Source organism: Eublepharis macularius, chromosome 7, assembly GCF_028583425.1.
Source record: "Eublepharis macularius isolate TG4126 chromosome 7, MPM_Emac_v1.0, whole genome shotgun sequence".
Taxonomy (NCBI): Eukaryota; Metazoa; Chordata; class Lepidosauria; order Squamata; family Eublepharidae; genus Eublepharis; species Eublepharis macularius.
This window is the reverse complement of record NC_072796.1, coordinates 72,234,219-72,241,232: the sequence shown is the minus strand read 5'-3', so window position 1 is coordinate 72,241,232 and position 7,014 is coordinate 72,234,219. Positions and strand designations below refer to the sequence as shown.

General features: G+C 49.6%; 1 long non-coding RNA gene across 1 annotated transcript; it reads left to right on the top strand.

Annotated features, from left to right (window-relative positions):
* The first annotated feature begins 660 nt into the window (after positions 1-660).
* Positions 661-4,500, top strand: LOC129333138 (uncharacterized). The gene is made up of 3 exons (XR_008597399.1): positions 661-748; positions 3,740-3,850; positions 4,287-4,500. It is a non-coding gene; the product is annotated as an uncharacterized LOC129333138 (long non-coding RNA).
* The last annotated feature ends 2,514 nt before the right edge of the window (positions 4,501-7,014 follow it).

Here is a 7,014-nt window from a genome sequence, read left to right as displayed (position 1 = left end):
TGAGTTTGTTGCACTGATTACTAGGGATGTGCGTTTCGGCATTCTGAATGCCGAAAGAATGCCGAAACAAAAGTGTTTCGGCATTCTTCAAGAATCCCGAAACGTTTCGGGGAATGCCGAAACGTTTCGGGATTGCCGAAAGAAAAACCCGAAACGTTTCGGGATTCTTTCGGCATTCTTTCGGCATTCGAGAATCGCCATTTTGATTTTGCTAGCCGTTTGCCTTAGCAAGCGGCTAGCAAAATCCTGCTGGAAGCAAAGGCTTCCTGCAGGCTCTTAGAAGAGGGGAGGGGGGGAGAAGGAGTGAATCACTCACTCCTTCTGTCACCCCCCACCCCTCTTGCAAAGGAGGATAGGGAATCCTGCTTTGCCTTGCAAATGCAAGGTGCAAGCATTGCATTGCACTTTGCATTTGCAAAGCAGCAGAGATTCCCGCCAAAACTAACAGGTAGGGGAGGGGGAGCAGGAGGAGGGTGGCTCTTGGAGTGTGGGTGGGGAAAGGCAGGGGACTGGGGACTTTAGGAGTCACCAATCCCACTGCTGCATTCTCATGCCAGCCAATAGATTTAAATCTTTGGCTGAGGCTGCAGCAGGGGATTTAAATTTGGAGCAAGACTGTCTGGAACACTTCTGTTGCTGCTGCTGCTGAGCTGTGACCGAGAGAGGAGAAGAAGAGAGACTGCACCTGGAGCCTGGAGGACATCTGCCTGGAGGATCAACTGTGCTGGACATCCTGAGAGGACACCTGGTAGGCCTTTTTAAAATTTTTGTAAATTTTTTTGATGCTGGGCAATGTGCTGCTGTGGCCTGCCTCTGCAAAAAGGTGTTGCAGTTTATTCTTGGCATGGCCTGGGGGACAGGTTGGGCAGACAATGTTTGATGGTGGGGTGGGGGTTTCAGCATTGGTTGTTGTGCTTGCCTTCTTTAAGCTTGATCCACTGTTTGAAGATTAAAACAAGAGTGTGCCAGCTTTGGGCCTACACAGGCCAGAAGCCTTTCTTCTGGCTGGCTCTCACAGTTGTGCTCCACAATCTGGAATGGTGTGGCTTGCTTTTCTGTGTCTGGTCCCCTGCTTGCAAGGATTCCCAACAGGCTCCGTCCTGATCAACTGTGCCAGCCTGTGGGCCACACACAGGTATGGCCTGGGGGACAGGTTGGGCAGACAATGTTTGATGGTGGGGGGGGGGGGTTCAGCATTGGTTGTTGTGCTTGCCTTCTTTAAGCTTGATCCACTGTTTGAAGATTAAAACAAGAGTGTGCCAGCTTTGGGCCTACACAGGCCAGAAGCCTTTCTTCTGGCTGGCTCTCACAGTTGTGCTTCACAATCTGGAATGGTGTGGCTTGCCTTTCTGTGTCTGGTCCCCTGCTAGCAAGGATTCCCAACAGGCTCCGTCCTGATCAACTGTGCCAGCCTGTGGGCCACACACAGGTATGGCCTGGGGGACAGGTTGGGCAGACAATGTTTGATGGTGGGGGGGGGGGTTTCAGCATTGGTTGTTGTGCTTGCCTTCTTTAAGCTTGATCCACTGTTTTAAGATTAAAACCAGAGTGTGCCAGCTTTGGGCCTACACAGGCCAGAAGCCTTTCTTCTGGCTGGCTCTCACAGTTGTGCCTCACAATCTGGAATGGTGTGGCTTGCCTTTCTGTATCTGGTCCCCTGCTAGCAAGGATTCCCAACAGGCTCCGTCCTGATCAACTGTGCCAGCCTGTGGGCCACACACAGGTATGGCCTGGGGGACAGGTTGGGCAGACAATCTTTGATGGTGGGGGGGGGGGGGGTTTCAGCATTGGTTGCTGTGCTTGCCTTCTTTAAGCTTGATCCACTGTTTGAAGATTAAAACCAGAGTGTGCCAGCTTCGGGCCTACACAGGCCAGAAGCCTTTCTTCTGGCTGGCTCTCACAGTTGTGCTTCACAATCTGGAATGGTGTGGCTTGCCTTTCTGTGTCTGGTCCCCTGCTAGCAAGGATTCCCAACAGGCTCCGTCCTGATCAACTGTGCCAGCCTGTGGGCCACACACAGGTATGGCCTGGGGGACAGGTTGGGCAGACAATCTTTGATGGTGGGGGGGGGGGGGTTTCAGCATTGGTTGTTGTGCTTGCCTTCTTTAAGCTTGATCCACTGTTTTAAGATTAAAACCAGAGTGTGCCAGCTTCGGGCCTACACAGGCCAGAAGCCTTTCTTCTGGCTGGCTCTCACAGTTGTGCTTCACAATCTGGAATGGTGTGGCTTGCCTTTCTGTGTCTGGTCCCCTGCTAGCAAGGATTCCCAACAGGCTCCGTCCTGATCAACTGTGCCAGCCTGTGGGCCACACACAGGTATGGCCTGGGGGACAGGTTGGGCAGACAATGTTTGATGGTGGGGGGGGGGGTTTCAGCATTGGTTGTTGTGCTTGCCTTCTTTAAGCTTGATCCACTGTTTTAAGATTAAAACCAGAGTGTGCCAGCTTCGGGCCTACACAGGCCAGAAGCCTTTCTTCTGGCTGGCTCTCACAGTTGTGCTTCACAATCTGGAATGGTGTGGCTTGCCTTTCTGTGTCTGGTCCCCTGCTAGCAAGGATTCCCAACAGGCTCCGTCCTGATCAACTGTGCCAGCCTGTGGGCCACACACAGGTATGGCCTGGGGGACAGGTTGGGCAGACAATCTTTGATGGTGGGGGGGGGGGGGGTTCAGCATTGGTTGTTGTGCTTGCCTTCTTTAAGCTTGATCCACTGTTTTAAGATTAAAACCAGAGTGTGCCAGCTTCGGGCCTACACAGGCCAGAAGCCTTTCTTCTGGCTGGCTCTCACAGTTGTGCTTCACAATCTGGAATGGTGTGGCTTGCCTTTCTGTGTCTGGTCCCCTGCTAGCAAGGATTCCCAACAGGCTCCGTCCTGATCAACTGTGCCAGCCTGTGGGCCACACACAGGTATGGCCTGGGGGACAGGTTGGGCAGACAATCTTTGATGGTGGGGGGGGGGGGTTTCAGCATTGGTTGTTGTGCTTGCCTTCTTTAAGCTTGATCCACTGTTTTAAGATTAAAACCAGAGTGTGCCAGCTTCGGGCCTACACAGGCCAGAAGCCTTTCTTCTGGCTGGCTCTCACAGTTGTGCTTCACAATCTGGAATGGTGTGGCTTGCCTTTCTGTGTCTGGTCCCCTGCTAGCAAGGATTCCCAACAGGCTCCGTCCTGATCAACTGTGCCAGCCTGTGGGCCACACACAGGTATGGCCTGGGGGACAGGTTGGGCAGACAATGTTTGATGGTGGGGGGGGGGGGGTTTCAGCATTGGTTGTTGTGCTTGCCTTCTTTAAGCTTGATCCACTGTTTGAAGATTAAAACAAGAGTGTGCCAGCTTCGGGCCTACACAGGCCAGAAGCCTTTCTTCTGGCTGGCTCTCACAGTTGTGCTTCACAATCTGGAATGGTGTGGCTTGCCTTTCTGTGTCTGGTCCCCTGCTAGCAAGGATTCCCAACAGGCTCCGTCCTGATCAACTGTGCCAGCCTGTGGGCCACACACAGGTATGCTGCTTTGGCCAAGGTAACCCTTTTTGGTTGCTGGCCTGGCACTCACAGTTGTGCTCCACAATCTGGAATGGTGTGGCTTGCGTTTCTGTGTCTGGTCCCCTGCTTGCAAGGATTCCCAACAGGCTCCGTCCTGATCAACTGTGCCAGCCTTCGGCCCACACACAGGCCTGCTGCTCCGGCTTTGGTAACCCTTCCCGTTTGCTGGCCTGGCACTCACTGTTTTGCTTCACATTCAGGTTGTTTATCGTTGGTGGACCTCTTCTGGACTGGACTGCACTTGGTGGACATCGGCCTGCAGATCTCTGCGTGGAGGATCAACATTGCTGGACATCTGCACTGGTGGACTGGTAGGGTTGTTGTTAAATTTGGTTTTTGAGCTTATGTCTGCTGCTGTGCCTACCTGCGAGCATATGCTTTGGCTCTGTCTTTATGGCTTGGGCCGGGGGGGGGGCCATTTTCTGGTTGGGCAAGAGGATATTGTTTGGGGGTTAGGGGGGCCAGCATTGATCGCAGTGCCTGCTTTCTTTCATGTTTCATTTTTCAAGTTTGAGTGTGGGGTGGGCATGAACTGCTGTTTCACAGGACTAAAAAATGAGTGTGCCAGCTTCTGGCCTGCACAGGCCAGAAGCTCTGCTGGGTGGATGTGTTTTGTTTTGCTGCTGGTTGGCCCTAGCCTTTAAGGGGGGGGGGCTGACTTGGCTTGTGCAACGGGGCCTTGAATTTTGGGGTTGCGTGTGCGGCGTGTGGTGTTGACTCTGCTAACATTTCCAATTTTCTTGACAGCATCGTGGAGGAGAGGAGGACCAGCTGCAAGACCGCCTGAACATCGCTGGACTGCAGGACTGGTGTTAGTGTGACCGATCCGCTCAGCTACTGGGCCAGGAAGGAGTCGGTCTGGCCGGACCTCTCCCTCGAGGCGCAGCGGCTGCTCTCATGCCCTCCGACGAGCGTGGAGAGCGAGCGCGTCTTTTCACATGCGGGCGACATTGTCGGCCCACATCGCACTCGCCTTCTCCCATGGAGAGTCGAGCAGTTGACCTTCCTGAAGGTCAACTCTCGCCTCTTCGATTTCTCAGGACTGGACTTCCAGAGTGACTGAGGTGAGCCCAACTTGTGGCCTGCATCCTCTATGAGTCCAATCCTTTGGAATCGCGCTCTCCCCTGTATAAAACCCTGTATATACAGTTAAAACCGGCCAGTAGAGGGAGGGTGGTTAGGAACCAGTGGCAAAGGGAAAACACCCAGCAATTTGAAAGCCCCCCCCCAGGGTATTCAAAACATCTCCCATCACTGAGACATACCCTGTGGGACCAAATTTATTATGAAAAATAATGCCCCAGAAACATGGATTGCTACTGGAGGGAGAAACAGGTTAGATAGGGATTGCTTAGGTGTTTTTATCAGATGAAATCATTGTAAAAAAAATTGTAGAAGAATTGTTGTACTGTTTTTTGAAAGTTGATGTTCTGTTCATGTAAAAAAAAGGAAAAAAAACCAAAAAAAAAATGTTGTGATTATGTTTTTTAAAAGTTGATGTTCTGTTCATGTAAAAAAAAGGAAAAAAAACCCAAAAAAATGTTGTGATTATGTTTTTTAAAAGTTGATGTTCTGTTCATGTAAAAAAAAGGAAAAAAAACCAAAAAAAATGTTGTGATTATGTTTTTTAAAAGTTGATGTTCTGTTCATGTAAAAAAAAGGAAAAAAACCCCAAAAAAATGTTGTGCTTATGTTTTTTAAAAGTTGATGTTCTGTTCATGTTTAAAAAAAAAAATTTGATGTTAATGTTGGGTTTGCATGGTTGGGGGATGCGGGAAGAGTGGTGGATGGGCACCGGCCAATGATGATCTCTCACAGATGTTCCCAGGTAAATTCTGAGGCTGGTGTGGGGGTGGGGGGAGACCTCTGCAGAACTGCTCCAGAAATACCATTGTCCAGTGCCTTGGAAGTGCCCAGTTCAGCTTTGTGTGTCTGAACTGAAAGCACAGCCACAGGAAATGACATAGGTTCTGCTGGACCCTGTTGCAGTGGTTCCCCCCCATTAAGTCGTTTTATGGAGGGAGAGTTGTATTAGGCTGGTAGTTATTATGATCATCTTCTGTTTCCATGCCCTGTTGTGCCCGCTCACTATGTGACCTGTGGTAATGTTCAAAACTTTACTGTTTGTCCATTTCAAAAAAAAAATGTGTTTAAGATTCTCTGATGTGTAGTTAATTGTGTTGTGTTGTGCTATGAGGGACAATAAGTGTAATATGTTGTGATTTGTTGACCACTTGTAATTTGAAAATGAGAAAATAAAGGTTTTTTAAACTTAATGATTGTGTGTCTGTGTTCCCTTCTTTGATGGGAGGTTGGTTCCCAGCATAGGGAACAATGGGGCAGGCTGGCCAGCCTGTTCCTGGGGTACTCGGTGTGGGGCAGCTGAGGGTGGTTTTGGTTCTGAGAGGGGCTGAGTGGAGGATTTGGGTCTGTGTGTGGCAGCTGGGGTGGGGGAACTGGGTTTGTGTGGGGCTGAAAGGAGTGGACTATGGGGGATGAGAGCACTGGTCGTCCCTTTTGCCCAAGTAGGCCCCTGCTACTGTCCTGGTGTGGGCTTCCATGCCTCTATCAGTTGCTGGCCCTCCTTTGCCATCTTTTTCAGAAATTTTCCTAGGGCTGCCAAACTCCTGGTTGGGCTTGAGTTCAGGTTAGAGAGAGTAGTTCCCTACAGATAAACTGGCTGCTTCCAAGGGCAATCTCTTTAGAGGGCAAATGCGGACCATGGATTCTGGGGGAGATCCCTACTCAGATTTTCCTTTGCACAAGTCCCACCCCCAAATTGCCAGTAACTTCCAAGGCCAGAGTTTGCCACCCCAGAGAGATCCCGTTCCCACCCTCTTAGCCTTGGCATGAAAGTTGTAGCCCCCATGGAACGCTTCCAGGTTCCTGATTCCAAGCCCAATGACACCAATGTAAGACAATCCAGACCTCCATCAAAAATGGATTTTAAGTAGCAGTGGGATTGGGCTGCATTTCAGTCATTCACATATCTGGTTGTGTTCCCAAACATTTAGCTTATGGTTTTTTAAATCGGCGTATGGCACTTAAGGACACTTTTAAATGGTTCTAAAAACATATTTTTATTATGAAGTATTTAATGTGGCATTGATCAAGGGCAGGCCTTTTGGCCAAATGAGCAGTATCAGTACAGTAAAATTTAGACAAAGCTCATAGGAGGAAAAAGCATTCACACTGTGAAGTGGGAAGAAAGTTTCAATTTACATGTACCATGGACTCCGAAAAAGACATGTCCAGACCAAATCAGGCCTGCTTTCTCCCTTGAAGATATCAATTGATGATAGTGCTTATGTCACATCATGAGAAGACAAGGTTCACTAGAAAAGACAATAATGCTAAGAAAAATTGAAGGCAGTAGGGAAAAGAAGAATACCCTAGATGTGGTAGATTGACTTCGGTTTGCAATACATGGACAAGGTTTTTGGGATACTGTGGAGCTCAATATAATTCTAAAGTA